Consider the following 17,650-nt stretch of genomic DNA (forward strand, 5'->3'; position numbering starts at 1 on the left):
TAGAAGAATAATAATGTGCTTTGTTTTTGGGGAATATACTTTGTACATGAGTGTTTTAAAAGCATGCGGACCATACTTCTTAATTTTATTTTATTCAAGGTCAAGGGTAGCGTTTTGATGGCATGTTCTTTCAGCACAGGGTATCACTCTTCATGAAACTGAACGCGAGTAGAAATTTTAACAAACTGCACATACTTCTACATTCTTTTTTGGGGGAGGCACTGAATGGTGGGCTCGGTCCCCAAATGGACAGAGTCCTGCACTACCTGCTATGTGACACACATGTACATATGTACATATCTTTTTTTTTTCAAAAGGCAGGCCCACTTTGAGACCCAAATCCAACTATTCCTTTCATTCCATGATGGTCCTCTTTTGTTGGAGCTCAGACTATTTAGTGGGTCCAAGTGCACTACTAGAAGTCAAAATGCACATACGGTATATACATTATAATAAAATTTTGTGAAAAAATATAACAATCACCCATATGTCTGATGTCTTCTCAACACCTTTAATTGTTAATGCAAAACAACACCACTAGAGGGAGCACGGCTGCGACATTTGTTCTGTATCGTAATAAAACAAAGAGACATGCACAGTACACATTCACTTTTCATTGTGGTGACATTTTCAATGGGAACGCTCTGCCTTTGGTCACTTTATTAGTGGTCTCTAAAGCTGTGCAACTGCTAGTTCTGGCCCAATGAAGCCCAATAAGATGCCTTCCAGTATCATGAAGAGGGAACTCCATAATCACTGTGTTGTGGGACCATATTTTCATTGCAGGAGAAACCTACTTTAGAAAAACTAAAGGAATTCTAGGATGGCTGTTATGTACCAAGTTGTTTCAGTTATCTGTATGCCCTCTTGATAATTAATCTGAAAAAAATCACAGAATGGTTAATTTTTAGAATGTTTGCAATTTAATAGTGTTTGCAGGAGCCCTCATATATCTGTCCGTATGCAGACTTCCCATGCCACATTAACTAAATACGAATGAAAGCTTTGGGATTTTATGTAATTGTATGTTTAAATATTAACACAAATATGCATCATTTGCTTTTCTTATATATCACATTTTCAAACAAATGATATCTGCATAATTGCAAATAATAAGAAATAGAAAAAGTGGTAGAACTACAGATAAACATTCATTTCAAAATCTTGACTTACTTTCAAAGCTCTTCATAGCAGTCGCCCTACTTACATTTCCTCAATCATCTCAAAATACATTCCTACCAAGCATCTCCTCATTTTATATTCTGTTCTAATTTCTACCATTAGCTCACCTTTGCTAGTCCTTCTCCTGCTTCAGACAATAGGAACAGCAATATTTTTTTTTTATTTTTTTTTAACTAGTGTTGCCATTCCATCCCTAAGAGTGGCACGTTTGCCTCTTAATATACCTGAATTCCTTCTAGATTGTAAGCTTGTTTGAGCAGTCAAATTGTTACATTATGCACTACTTCTTATGTCCTGTTTACCCTTTGTACAAAGCTGCAGAATATGGTGGCACTATAAAACACAACAAATAAAATAAATGCATAAAATAACAAATGGGTATATGTTAAGTGATCTATATGGATTCAAAACAAGTCTCGTACAGGTAGCGGTATAAGTGAAAAAAAGAAAACATGACATTTCAGTGTGCCACAAAAACATATAATATTACATAGGCCCAATGAGATTTGATATCCGTCACAAATTAAATTGCATCATGTGACCACTGTCATTTAATATGTTTATTATACTGCATTTATAAATAGCTGTCACGTTTTGGACCAATGAAAACTGATTCCACTTCTTACAATTCCTAAGAGTGTATGTAAGAAGGGGCATATTAAGTAGCATTAAGTATTCCTAATAAGTATTCATATTAATGGATTGAGTCGAGCAAGGCCATCAAAGTTTATATGCCAATCATAAATTCTAACATTCGATATGGCTATTACGGTAATTAATTCACTAACAACAGATAACAAAAGGGCCATAATTAAGAGACATTGATATGGTATTGACAGGACTGAGAGCGCTATGTGAGTACAAAGGCACATAGGGTTTTTGGAAAGGACAGCAAGCGCTTGTTGTGTGTATGACTAATTAAATTGGTATTTTTATGTGTTAAGGGCCTGTGGATACCAGACGGGAAGGGAGTAAAGATTCCTGTTGCCATCAAAGAGTTGAGAGAAGCCACATCGTCCAAAGCCAACAGGGAAATTCTTGATGTGAGTATTTGAGTCACGGAGGTGATTTTCCATGAGAATTGCCATGTAGTGTACTTATACCGAACACATTTAGATCAGTCATTAATATCATCATTGAATTAGTAGGTTTTTTTCGATAAGAAAACTTGGAAAAAATGATCAATTTCAAAAACTGATCAGTCAAAAAATATAGTGTTATGGTAGGATGTTATTGAAAATATACTTTAAAAACACATCTTTATTTGAATCCAATTTTCTGGAGATGTTTGGGTTGGCAAATAACATATCTGTCCATTCCCACCATGCAAGTTCTTTGAAAAACCACAATTCCCATAGGCTGTTTTAGGGAAGGTTGTTTTTAATAGATTGTTACACAAACTACCATGCATACTTTAATTACATCACAATGTATCTCTCCAAGATAAACCATTCAAAACAAAAACTGCTTTTGTTCTTGTTTTGGAAAATCTGTAAAAAAAAAAAGCAGTAGAGGAGAAAAGATATGTTTCCAACCCTGTGTAATAATAGTTAATTCAGCGAGATTGCTCATCTTTTAAATTTTACTTAATTTTACTTAAGCAATATAAGCAACATACCTGGGAACTCTCTGGGTTTGACCCGGAGATTGCCGGATGAGCACTGGTTCTCCGGGTCAAGACCCGAATCCTTGACACGCCCCGCCCCTGCCCCTTTCCAGCAGGAATGCCCCTACAACATCATCGGGAACGCCCCTGACGTCACTGGGACCTCCCACTGACATCACGTGACCTCCCACTGATGTCACGGGACCGCAGTCCTGGCTGCGTCCCGCTAGGGAAGGCTCTGGGTAGCCGGAGTCCAGAAGATCCCAGGTATGATAAGCAATAACACAAGGAAAGGTACCTTACCTTCTTTTTCTCAGAATCTGCATGATTTTTCCTCCCGTCTCTTTCATAGTAACATAGTTCATAAGGTTGAAAAAAGACCAAAGTCCATCAAGTTCAACCTATATACATATTGTGTCCCTACTGTGTTGATCCAGAGGAAGGCAAAAAAACCCTTATGAAGCAGATGCCAATTGCCCCATACCAGGGGGAAAATTCCTTCGCGACTCCAAATATGGCAATCAGAATAAATCCCTGGATCAACGTTCTGTCCCTATTAATCTAATATCCATAACTTGTAATATTATTGCTTTCAAGAAACACGTCCAGGCTCCTTTTGAACTCTTTTATTGAGTTTACCACAACCACTTCCTCTGGCAGAGAGTTCCATAATCTCACCACTCTTACTGTAAAGAACCCCCGTCTGTGCTGGTGTAGAAACCTTCTTTCCTCCAACCGTAGAGGATGTCCCCTTGTTATAGATACAGTCCTGGGTATAAATAGGTCCTGGGAGTGATCTCTGTACTGTCCCCTTATATATTTATACATAGTTATTAAATCCCCCCTAAGCCGTCTTTTTTCCAAACTAAATAACCCTAATTCTGATAATCTTTCTGGGTACTGTAGTCCTCCCATTCCCCTTATGACTCTGGTTGCCCGTCTTTGAACCCTCTCCAGCTCCACTATATCTTTCTTGTACACTGGTGCCCAGTACTGTACACAGTATTCCATGTGTGGTCTGACTAGTGACTTGTACAGTGGTAGAATTATTTCCTTGTCGTGGGCATCTATGCCCCTTTTGATGCACCCCATGATTTTATTTGCCTTAGCAGCAGCTGCCTGACACTGGTCGCTACAGGTAAATTTACTGTTAACTAAAACTCCTAAGTCCTTTTCCATGTCAGTCGTCCCCAGTGTTTTCCCATTTAATACATATTCCCAGCCTGGATTTTTCTTCCCCATGTGCATAACCTTACATTTATCTGTGTTGAACCTCATCTGCCACATCCCAGCCCAAGCCTCCAACCTATGCAGATCCATTTGTAATCGTGCACTGTCCTCTATTGTGTTAACCACGTTACAGAGCTTAGTATCGTCTGCAAAGATTGATACTTTACTATACAGTCCCTCTACAAGGTCATTAATAAATATATTAAAAAGAATAGGACCCAAAACTGACCCCTGTGGTACCCCACTAGCAACAGTAACCCACTCATGTATGTACCATTAATAACCACCCTCTGTTTCCTATCACTGAGCCAGTTACTTACCCACATACACACATTCTCCCCCAGCCCAAGCATTCTCATTTTATGTACCAGCCTTTTATGTGGCACCGTATCAAATGCTTTGGAAAAATCAAGATATACGACATCCAGCGATTCACCCCGATCCAGTCTTGAGCTCACCTCCTCATAAAAGCTGATCAGGTTAGTTTGACAGGCCCGATCCCTTGTAAACCCATGCTGATATGGAGTCATACACTTATTTTCATTGAGATACTCCAAAATAGCATCTCTTAGGAAACCCTCAAACAGTTTACACACAACAGAAGTTAAACTAACAGGCCTATAATTCCCCGGGTCACTTTTTGTCCCCTTTTTGAATATTGGCACAACATTTGCTATGCGCCAGTCCTGGGGAACAGACCCTGTCACTATAGAGTCCTTGAATATTAGAAATAGGGGTCTGTCTATTACATTACTTAACTCCCTTAGAACGCGGGGGTGAATGCCATCTGGACCTGGTGATTTGTCTATTTTGATTTTTTTTAGGCGGCACTGCACTTCTTCCTGGGTTAGACAGGCGACATGTACTGGGGCAGTTATCTCATCCTGCTGTATATTACCTGGCATTTCATTTTCCTCTGTGAATACAGCAGAGAAGAATATATTTAATAGATTAGCTTTTTCCTGATCCCCGTCTATAACTTCTCCCTCATTACTTTTTAAGGGGCCAACGCTTTCATTTTTAACCTTTTTACTATTTATATAGTTAAAGAACATTTTGGGGTTTGTCTTACTCTCTTTGGCAATGAGTCTTTCTGTCTCCACTTTTGCTGCTTTTATCTGATTTTTACATATTTTATTTTTTTCCCGATAGCTTTTTAGTGCTTCCTCACTGCCTTCCTGTTTTAGTAGCTTAAATGCCTTTTTTTTGCCATTTATTACCCCCTTTACATTTTTATTTATCCACATTGGTTTTCTCTTGTTCCTGACTCTTTTATTCCCATACGGTATGTACCTTTCACAGTGAGAATTTAAGATATCCTTAAAAATCTCCCATTGAGTGTCTGTACTCTTGTTTTTGAGGACATTTTCCCAATTTACAGTGTTAAGGGCTTCTCTTAGTTGATCAAACTTTGCCTTCCTAAAGTTCATGGTTCTTGTGGCTCCTCTAAGAGTTCCCTTATTGAAGGACAAGTTATAATGTATCATATTGTGATCACTATTTCCTAGATGCCCCCTGACCTGCACATTAGTTACTCTGTCAGGTCTGTTGGTTAATATTAAGTCCAGTAGGGCGCCCCCTCTGGTCGGGTCCTGTACCATTTGGGACAGATAATTATCCTTACTTATAGTCAGAAACCGGTTTCCTTTATGAGATTCACAGGTCTCGGTTTCCCAGTTTATGTCGGGATAGTTAAAGTCCCCCATAATAACCACCTCATTGTGATTTGCTGCCTTGTTTATTTGCTTTAATAGGGGTCATAATCTAAAACTTGAAGGTCAGATGCTTAGGTGTAAATAAAGGAGGTTTTACTTTGCCACAAGGGTGGTAGGTAAATACAACAGCCCTGCAGAAACGGTAGATATTTATAGAAAAGGGGAATTTAAACATGCATGGAATAGGCATACAGCCTGATTTTAAGACAAAAAACGAGGATTAATTAAGGTCTGAGTATTTACAGCAGGAACAAACAGACACACTAGTTGGCCTGAATGTTGTTGTCTGCTGTTAAATTTTATGAATCAATGAAATCCTGGGCTTGGAATTTGTCAATTTAAATTAATAAGCTATTTACATCAATATTATATGTTTGATAATGTGTTTCTAAATAAGAGGAAAATATGAAACAGCTGGTATAAACACATGCTAATAGTAACTAAACACTTTCAGTTAAATAACTGAAAAATAAACCTCTAAATTAATCTCTAAGTTTTATTTAAAGGACTGGAAGCAACTGGATCTATGTACAACCTCATTCTTAATGAGATTTGGCAAAAGTGCTTGAGGTGCTGTCTGGCTTGTATGAAAAAAAAAACAATTTGAGGGAAATTATTTACAATATGTGAATCGCAAGACTATAAAAGTGAAGCACAAGATGTCTGTGTATTTTATTCTTGACATATTTTGTATTTTAGGAAGCGTATGTCATGGCCAGTGTTGACAATCCCCATGTTTGCCGTTTATTGGGAATATGTTTGACTTCTACTGTCCAGCTGATCACACAACTCATGCCTTATGGCTGCTTACTGGACTATGTTCGTGAACACAAGGACAACATTGGCTCAAGACATCTTCTCAACTGGTGTGTGCAGATTGCCAAGGTAAGCATTCAGACTTTTAAACTACTAAGATGTGAACAGTTATGATGCTACATTTTATGGGAATACGAGGAGTATATATGCTATGGCATGTTACCCCCAGTAACAAGTTTTTGAAGATCCAGATGTGGAAAAAGAATAGCCATGAAAATCATCATCAAGAATAGCCAGTCATGAGTCAACAATATTAAATATGCACATACACCATTTGTATTTTTTATTTAATATATTCAATTTGTCATTAGTATGTTTTTTGCACAGTCACTTTATTGATCATATATAGATGAAATAATTTTTATTTCACCTAATGAATTTTTCTATTTTAAATGTGTTAAAGTCTATTTCACACTTATGATTAATGAATTTATTTATATGTATATAGAGTATTATGCACATTATTTATCTGTCAATATGCATTACATGCAAGAGGAGATATATGTATTTTTTGCACATCATCACTTTAATTGTTGATCATATTTATTTATATATTATATTTATTCATTAATAGAAACTTAATGCACTTTAAATTTATATTTATATGTACATATTTATTGGGCTCATTTCTTGGAGATGTACTTAAGGTTTATGCTGGCATAATATAACTGTTGTACAACCTTAAGAAGTTCCGAATGGAAACCTGGTGCGCCGGTGCAGCGATGGCCGTCCTGAGGTCCTGCTCTCGGTTGGGCGCCCCGCCCGTGGCGCGCGGACTCGGGCGTCCGATACGGGGCAGTGAATCGTGGAGCAGAGGCGCAGCACCGGCGCCAATTAAGGTTTCGGCGCAAAACTTCTGAGGGGAGGGGTATAAATATTAGTGCAAGACAAGGAAATAGCAGCGACCCCTTGAAAAAGGAGAACCGAAACGGCGTTGGGGAAGTGGATGTCAATATGGGTAAGGAGCATATTGCTCTTAGTTATTATTTTGATTTATTGGAATTGCTTGAATATTTATTATAAATGTCAACAAGTGCTTTATATATTTATTAACTCCATAGTGAGGATTTTGAACCATGCAAATTCTTTATGATTATAGAATGGATAGGTGCACTCTATATAGAGTAAGATACAATTATACTTGAATGATTCAGCACTTTATAATTCTTATGATGGTTTACATGCACTCAAGACACTTTATATATATATAGCCATATTGCCTCCATATGCTCTGATTATTTTCCTATAATAACCTCTGTTGTCTATATAATGAAATGTTTTTTATGAATTAAAAAATTTTTGTATAATAAAATATATTTTATATAAGGGCTTGTGTGAAACTCCCCTTTTTTCTGTTAGGTGTACATTTTATGAATGTCTAGTGGTAGTGTCCATTGCCCATCGTATCACGGTAGATGTCTCACACACTTTTATATCAGTGTTCTATGCCTGTTCAGTGTCTGTAAGGCTGTTACATCTTCTTTATAGACACAGAGAGGTTTATTCACTAACAGACATGACAGGAGAGGTGTGTTTCGGCCCCTATACATTATGAAGGCCCAACATTAGTCAGCTTCTGCAATAGGAAGAGCTTGACTGTCCCTGTATAATGTATAGTTAAATTAGAGAGATGTCTCCAGATTCTGCACACCCAGTAAATTACATATTATGCAGGGCCAGCTCAGCCATTCTAGCCGACGAAACCCGTTGGGTTTGGCCCTTCATAATGCATAGTGAATTGAGAGAATTAAAACCACAACCCTCCTGAAACTCCCCTGCCAACTCCTTTAGTAAATAGACCCCAGGGCTATTACATATATATGTCACTTACCAAACCCCGGCCTGCTATACTGTAATAATAATTTGTCACAGAGCAGGCATAACAGGACATGTGCGGCTTTATGGGTTGCAACTTTTCTCAAGAAACTTGGAAAACTCACAACAGACCGTTCAAATCTGTTATGATTTTTCACAGCTGTCACAGTACATATTATACATATTTATTTTGAACCACTACTGTCTTTTTACATGTAATCCTCTTTTTAAGCCAGTTACAAACTAAACCCATTGAAGATAAACAATTTGTTGTTTTTTTATTGCCCAACATGGATAATAGGGGATGGTTAAATACTTTTCCCATAAGTAGTTTGATGTCTACTTCAAATGCACAAAACAAATTCATATTAAAGGCTGGAATACAATATGGCTAAGAACATACAATATCTCTATAATATTTTTAAGTCCTAATATTTTTAAGTCCTATAGCAAAAGTGAAAATGTTTGTAAATCATTCAACAACTGCTTTCATAAAATGAAAAGATCCGTTGACCACCTAATATAGTCAGTAAAAAAAAAACAACCAAATACATAGATAGGAGTATCACAATGGAAGGCAATTGGCAGATGAACTGCATTAATGCATTGCAATATATAGTATATTTTAAATGGACATGAACATTATTTAATGGCAAAAGACATTAAGGGTAGCGTTCTCATTCAAAAGCACAAAATCCATGAGATAGTTAACTGTTTGAACTGAATTTTACACCCCATATGCTTTGCAGATGACATCAGCTATGATATCACAAATTACACCATTGATTATAAAATGATGATATAACAAATGACATCATAAATCACCTAATAGATAGCGCAAATGATAGCCAGATTGTAACCAGCAGCCCCACCAAGCTGCCAACTCCATGCACTTTATGTTGTTTCCCAGAGATAATATGTGGTGGGAACTCAAAGGCTTAAAAGTTATCCATCCTCATATATTTTGCAGGGTATGGGCTACCTTGAAGACCGCCGTTTGGTCCACAGAGATTTGGCTGCTCGAAATGTTCTTGTGAAAGGTCCACAACATGTCAAGATCACTGATTTTGGGTTGGCAAAACTACTGGGGGCAGATGAAAAAGAATATCACGCAGAAGGAGGAAAGGTAGGAAATCATATGACTTCAGTCACACACATATGCACTGGTGGCTGTGACAATATTCCATGTAACAAAAACCCAAAATATTGATGTAAAATATCTGAAAACGTTATGTCGTTGTAGGTACCTATTAAATGGATGGCACTAGAGTCAATTCTACATAGAATTTACACCCACCAGAGTGATGTATGGAGTTATGGTAAGTCAACCAAGAAGTAGTCTTTCTTTTCATATTGACTTTCCGTTAACATGTGTTTCATGCCTTAGACTCCGTATTACTTACAATATATGTTCTTGTGCTTACAGGGGTTACTGTGTGGGAATTAATGACATTTGGATTGAAACCATATGATGGGATCGCAGCCAGTGAAATTTCAACAATTTTAGAAAAGGGGGAGCGTCTTCCACAGCCTCCAATCTGCACAATTGATGTGTATATGATTATGGTGAAATGTGAGTTATATGTGTAAATATCATGTAAATACATATAAATACAGTATCTTGCAAAAGGTAAAGCGGCACATTAAAATTTAAGTCTGTATGATATTATTGCAAGGTGACATTTAGGTTATTTTGATACATTTTATAATGCTTGCACCATGTGTTTGGAAGGGTTTTTTTGCAGCAAAGAGTGCTTTTGTAAGCATACAGGTTTTTTAATTTATTAATAAAACAATTAATAAAAAAATCCCGTGTAGAATGAAATTGTGTTTTTTTTAATATGAGAGATTTATTAAGGGATCTGAATACTTTTGCAAGGCACTGTATATATGAATATAATGTATACATTCATGTGATATACTGTTGTAATTTGAAGATTTAATGCATGTGTCTAGACTTATTGCTGCACTTCATTTAACAGTCTGCAGTCTCCATAACAGTAGCCCTCTACTGACCCCTAGTGTCTACATAATGTTACTGTATACTCCACATCACCCGGATCTTGGTATCTGTGAACCAATGGTTATTATGGTTTGTTTAACCCTTTTTCCCATGTTTAGTGTACCCTCACATTGTTTTTTTCAAGGACACATGGGGCTTTCTCTTTATGCAACTTTTTCATATAGTCTGTCATTTAGTATGAACTAAATGTAAAAACCAGCAGAAAATTTGAGGAAAAAGTTTTTGCAGTCTTACTTAGGATTTCTTCCACAAGTTAGTTCACACTGTCAATCCCTCCAATTAATGTCAAAATGCTCCCTTACATACCACTTTAATTTTTTTATAATTTTTTGGATTGAAGGCAAAAAAAAGGGTTATTTTTTAGAAAATAAAAAATGTGCGAACCTCTGCTTTTGCGTTGTAACCGGTACTCGCACAGGTTACACTGGATCGGACAGTAGGAAGCTAGGTAGACATGGCAGCATATAGGTATCACTGTGTTACAATGTTCTACAGCCACCAATTTCACAATAATGTATAATGAAACAGCGTAAAATGTGTTTAAATTGTGCAAATATGATACATTATTCCATATGCAACCATCTATATCAATTATATAAATAGCTATCAGAGTTGCATATGACATACCGATATATATATATATATATATATATATATATATATATATCTTGCCCCTATTCCATCTCTTTATTCACAGTCCCTTCAACAAAAGTTTCTATCTCTGTCCATTTAAAATGTTATAGCACCTACATGGCCACATTTATATTTTTTCTCCATTAGTTTATGATTCTTTATTCACTAAGACATAACATTCATACTTGAATGAAGGACTATTTTTCAAGGGCAGGGGTGCTATCTAAAATATTTTGTACTGTATACGTCAACTAGTGGAAGCATTCTGTTAAGAAAAATATGTAACAGCTATATAAAAACTTGCATGGACAAGAATCTCAAAACATTTTTTACCACAGAAATGCAAAAAATGAAAACATTACTTTAATCAGTTGACTTCTTGACGCCACCGCAGACTTAATTGGATATTTATCATTGACATATTGACTTCTAGTTACTTAAAACTTTTTCCCCTTTAGGTCAAGGGGTCCGAACACCCAAACACTGTAGAGAAGTATGCATTAAAATGGGCTATTCTAGCAGAATGGCAAATCAGTAGGTCAAGCGGACAGTAGTTTTAAAGAGCGTTGATTCCACCAACTCCTGGTTATGTATGTTCTGTATGTTATTCTGCTCCTGTAGACTTATTTATGTGAAAGGCTTTGGGCTTATGTTTTGATAGACATCAGTATTAAATATTTATATATTTTTTGTCATTGTTTTTTCTGAAAACACTGTCAGAGCTTATTTTAAGAAAATACACGTTTTAACAAAATCTGCAATTTTTGCATTGCTTTAGGTTGGATGATAGATGCTGAGAGCCGTCCCAAATTCAGAGAGTTAAGTGCGGAATTTAGCAAAATGGCTCGAGACCCAACACGCTACTTAGTCATACAGGTACGGTATGCAGTAATTAAGGGCTCCAATACTAATCTAAACTACTGTCTGATCCAGAGAGAAAGACAAAATAGGCCTTGTGATAAAGAAAGCACACTGAAAGATGTTGATGACCTTGAGGAATCTGGTTACCCATATGTAAACTTGTAATTGTAACTTAAACTCAACTTTAAGAACATTACCAATACTAGTCATTAAAGTAGAAGTTGACAAGAAAGTTAAACTCCTTATGATGTTATCTGATATTGTTTGGTAAAGTAAGTGAGCTGCAATCCCCCCACTAATATAAACCCCCCAACAATATACATTTGTTTTTTCTATTTTCATTAGGAATAGCAAGTACATAACTTAATATGTTTGACAGCGCTTAAATGTATGTAATTCATTCAACTCATAATATTTTTTCTTCCGTGCCCAGGGCGATGAAAGAATGAACTTACCAAGTCCCGTTGAATCAAAATTCCATCATGCGTTGGTGCAAGAAGAAATGGGAGACATAGTTGATGCTGAGGAATACCTGATACCAAATCAAGGGTTCTTTAGCTCTCCTTCAACCTCACGGACTCCTCTTCTGACTACTCTGGTACCTGCTTTTCATCGCTGTTTACTTATTAGTCAAATTGGTTAGGGTCATGTGATTAAAGCTAAAAATAATGTCGTTTTTTTTTCACCATCAGCAGGGACCACCAGTTAGAGAAGACAGTTTTATTCAAAGATACAGCACAGACCCTACAGTCATTTTGGACGACAGTGTGGATGATGAGTTTCTTCCTGCTCCTGGTTAGTAGCTGTGTATTGTACTGAGTAAACAATTGAAATATCATAATAACACTGGGTCATTTCCCAGATATTGAAATAAAAAAAATATTTTTTCCATGCCACTTTCTTTTACAGCATTGTTAACATATATTTGTACTGTATTGTATATGTTTGAAACTTTAGTATGTACATTTGTAGTAGCAACTACAGGGAACTTGCTCTTGGAGCTGGTCCAGATACCATCCTTTAATCATGTTAACCCAGCATCAGGACTACCCATCGTTATGCAGATTAAAGCTGGCAGCACCATGCTGTGGGTTAAATATAGAGAGACATGTATCTTATTAGTGGGTACGTTATCCAAGGACCCATTGTTTTTTGGTTTGGGACTGTATAAAGAATAGCATAAAAAATTATTGTTATGCCGGCATAAACATTACCAGTTGTACTATGAATCACATGGCACCACGTAAAGATATAATGCCATTGTCCAGGACCTTTGACTTCCCACTAATCTTGAGAGTTTCATTTGTGTTTTGTAAATAAGGACCACATTCTGTACCTTCCCATTATGCCCAATACATTATGTAGCTATGCAATGATTATTGTGGGAGAGGAGCAAGTGGTTAGCATGATGCGTCAGGCGTTATGGTATGACTACAAACAATGGTTACTGGGAATGGGCAGATCCATATGTTCTTGTTTGTTCATAAGCATAAAGCAAATTGCATGTCCTGTTAATTTTATTTCAATAGACAATAAAAAAACAAGTAGCAGTGGACAATATATATATATTTTTTATCCATATACAGTATCTATATATCTTTATATCTATTTTTAGATTATTATTACATGTTATAGAGCACTAGCAGATTCTGTAGCACTATTATAATAGAAGAGAACATACAATTTACAATAACTTTACAATCAAGAAAATTAACAATTACAAACCCTGCTCATGTACGTGATCAATCTACATAATTGACTCACAACTATATTTTATATTTCAGAATATGTAAACCAAATCATTCCAAAACCATTCACTTCAGCAAACGTCAACGGGAATCCATCTAATGGTGTTAAGTCTCTTCTGGAAAATCATTACCAGAATTCCCAGAGCAATGGCGTGAAGAACCCAGAGTATTTGAATTTAGCTCAAGATATCATCTCTAAACCAGAGTTTAGCTATCATTCCCTCTGGGACCAAAAAGTAAACCATCAAATAAATCTTGAAAATCCCGATTACCAACAAGACTTCTTTCCTAAAGAATCAAAGACCAATGGACATTTTAAGATTCCTGCAGCTGAAAATCCAGAATATTTGGGATTGGCACCCAAAAGTGACTATATTGAGACATCAGCATGACCATAGTTATTTATCATTCCTGTTTTCTTCTTATTGGGACACAGTTAGGCCTCCATTGGCCTTTAGGGAAACACAAGGGCAAAAAGTAGCCCAATACACTAAAGTATGGACAATGAAGGTATACTTCGGTTGTATCTGGCAGTCAACTAAAATGACATATGGCAGTTACAATGTTTCTCCTCCATCAATGACCATTTTATATATAAATAAATATATAAAGATATTTTTAAATCTGTAACAATTTCCATTTTAATTCCATGTTTTTTTTTATAGTGTATATTATTTCTGGAACCCTTCTTTTTATATTGTGTTGCAAAAAAAAAAACATATCTGACTATTACTTCAGACAGATTTTGTTTTTTTGGGGTAACATCTCATAAACTATGGATCATTATGGATCATCAGTCTTTATCTAAGAACTATTAAGCAGACATTTAGTTTTTGTATTTGCATTCCTTGATTATAATGAAATGTGCACTTTGTGTCTTAACCTGCTAAAAAGTTATAAAGAAAAAAATATTTTCCAATAACATTATGAAAATATGCCCCAGTAGTCCAAGCACTAAAAAAAGATAGCTGGGTTTTTTTGCCCAAGTTTTGATGCTTTGCATATGGATACGTTTTCTTGTTTATACTCTGTAATCAGAAACTATATTTAGTTTTGTAAGAATTTGACAAAACACTACATTACAGATGAACGCCATATTTTCATTATGTGTTTTTGTTTGGCTGTATTGGAACTTCAGATGTCTTAAATTCCCACATTTCTAAAATAATCTGAAAAAACCCAGATTATGTTTTCGGTCTATACATAAAAATAATTTCTTGCCAATGCTTAAGGTGTTATCAATCAAAATATGGATTTAAGTGTTTTTCATATCCCTTACCCCTTTTTTGTTGAACAAAATCAGTATCAATTTCATATTATGGATTGGTTGTTTTTAACATACGACACTGTCTAACTCTAGATCCTCTAGAACCTCGGTTCTGAAAGACTTAAGTCTGTCTTTAACTGTCTTCCATGAGCTTAAGTGACAACATCTTACTGATCACTTTATCACAATGGATTCCAAGAACATGGACCAGTTAAGCAAAACAAAGGCCCTATGGTTTCTAGAAACAGCCACCATTCATTTGTTTGCGATTTGTTGTTCATTTGACAGCCAATCCCAAATGATTTACACTACCACCTAAATGGCAAATATGCGTTCTGTAAAACTGTCATTTGCCTGTAAATGAGAGGTATCAGCTCGGAATTCTCATTTTCTGTTTAATCTTAGTTTGATCGACATTTCTTATGTGACAGTCGAGTGTCTAGAAGAGCATCATGGGATTTGTAGTTCACCAAAGGCTGAAGGGACATTCTTTGTCCATACCTGCCCTAGGACAGGGACACTATAATATTCCAAATAGTAGGAGTAATCAGAACTGTTCCCATTAAGTCATGTTCTCAATTGAATAATTTGAACATGTTTTATATGTCCTATTTTTTTAGTAAGAGTGAAGGTTTCCTTTGTAAGAAAATAGTTTACAATTTAAACTGTGATCTGGCTATAATGTATCTAATTTTATTGAAGGGGGGGCACTCACCCTGGCTAGCGTACAAACTTAAAATTTTAAAGATGGATTTATTTTATTCTATGAATAGCAGGAAATGAATCACCAGACCGTTCTGTCAACAAACATCTGTGCACTATATGAATCTATAGGTTTCATTAATGTTTAATGAATTTAAGGGCAACAGAAATTGGCTAATTAATTTCTAAATGGTAAAAAAAAGCCCAACCAAGTTCAAATGCTAAAATGTTTCAGTATTTTCTGTAAAAAAAGATGAGCACTTCTTTATATTGTTTTATAATTGCTAGCGTTATGTAGCGTTTATGTAAGTGCTCCTGCAACTTTTTAATCAATTATATCTGTATATATATATATATGTGTTTATAGAGTAGTGTTATACTCAGGCTTGAGCCTTGCTACAATCTATATTTGCTGTTGGTACTCTAAGCCTGATAAACAGCAACTAACAGGGCTCCATCAATATTACAGCTTCCCACCTGGCTCATGATCTCCACTGGGGCAGCTCGGCAGAAGAGCAGGACCTTGCCGGAAAAAAGTCCCACTAAGAGGGGGCAGTTGGGTATGATATAGTACAGAACCTCAAATACAGGAGAACGTAGTATATGGATTGGTACTGATTGCTAAATTGGTTCTTAAGTGACACATCTACTAAATGTAAAGTCAGAAGTTCTCTTCAGCCTGTCAGAACTGTGCTTAGAATAGGAGTTGTATGGGGATTGGGGACATACCACCTGCTTCCCTTACCCAAAGAGCCACTTCTCAGAGTCAGCCGCAGAGCATCACCCGGTTGTCATGTGGGAGCAACAGCACAGACCTGCACTGATCTTACCACTCCCTGGGCTGGTCAGGGGAGATTAGTGCTTGAAAATCATTACTGTCCCACAAAAATCAGGACACTTGGGAGGTATGGGTGTCAATGTTGTTTTAAGGATATTTAGCAATTTCTTTATATATGTGTATATAAATAAATAAATATATATACAGGCCCCAAGAGCCTAAAGCGGGACAACTGTGTTGGTGGGAGTTAGAGGAGGGCATGACCATTATATTGCCAGCCACCTTAAGGTATATTACTGCAGAACACCACAATATGATGTAATATTGGGGTACTCTGCTTCGTTACATCACAAGGTGGCTGGGTAAAAGCGGTGACCTTGATCAATTTTACAACTCAGTGGGTGGTCAGGACTGTTCCGCTTAAAATGAGACACTTGTGAGGTATGTACTTACATAGCTAACTGTTTTGTGTTGTGTATTTACAGAAGCACTATTTGTATAAAATCAGATGTACAATGACTTTTATATAGGGGCTATAGTGTTAATCAGTACATATGCTAATTGTTTGTATATGAAGATGAGTACAATGCATATGAGATGTAATTTATTTCTCGTTTTCTTTTTTGTCTAAAAAGCTTTTGTTGTAAAAAAAACCTGTTATGCATTAAAATTATAGTGTCTTTGTCTTAAGAGATGAACAGTGACTATTTTGTTTTACAAGTATAGTTTACATTTACAGGGATTTATTTAAATGACTCCAAAAGCATAGACCAAAGCTGTTTTCTTGAACTAAGTGGCCAAACTGGTCACCCTGGCATCAAATAAATAGTATACAGTGCATATAAAAAGTCTACACACCCCTGTTCAAATGCCAGGTTCTTGTGATGTTAAAGAATGAGACAAAGATAAATCATGTCAGAACTTTTTCCACCTTTAATGTGACCTATAACGTGAACAAACTGAAATCTTTGAGGGGGAAATGTTTTTTTTTTAAATCTCACGATAACATGGTTGCATAAGTGTGCACACCCTTAAACTAATACTTTGTTGAAGCACCTTTTGATTTTATTACAGCAATCAGTCTTTTTGGGTAGGAGTCTATTAGCATGGCACATCTTGACGTGGCAATATATGCCCACTCTTCTTTGCAAAAGAGCTCCAAATCTGTCAGATTGTGAGGACATCTCCTTTTCACAGCCCTCTTCAGATCACCCCACAGATGTTCAATTGGATTTAGGTCTGGGCTCTGGCTGGACCATTCCAAAATGTTAATC

At 36.3% G+C, this 17,650-nt stretch overlaps 1 pseudogene; it reads left to right on the forward strand.

Moving 5' to 3' along the window:
* LOC149300664 (epidermal growth factor receptor-like) overlaps positions 1-14,021 on the forward strand; it is a 33,852-nt pseudogene extending 19,831 nt beyond the window's left edge.
* The last annotated feature ends 3,629 nt before the right edge of the window (positions 14,022-17,650 follow it).

This window comes from Sceloporus occidentalis, unplaced genomic scaffold (assembly GCF_023333645.1).
Source record: "Sceloporus occidentalis isolate IW3139 unplaced genomic scaffold, rSceOcc1.0.p SCAF_23, whole genome shotgun sequence".
NCBI lineage: Eukaryota > Metazoa > Chordata > Lepidosauria > Squamata > Phrynosomatidae > Sceloporus > Sceloporus occidentalis.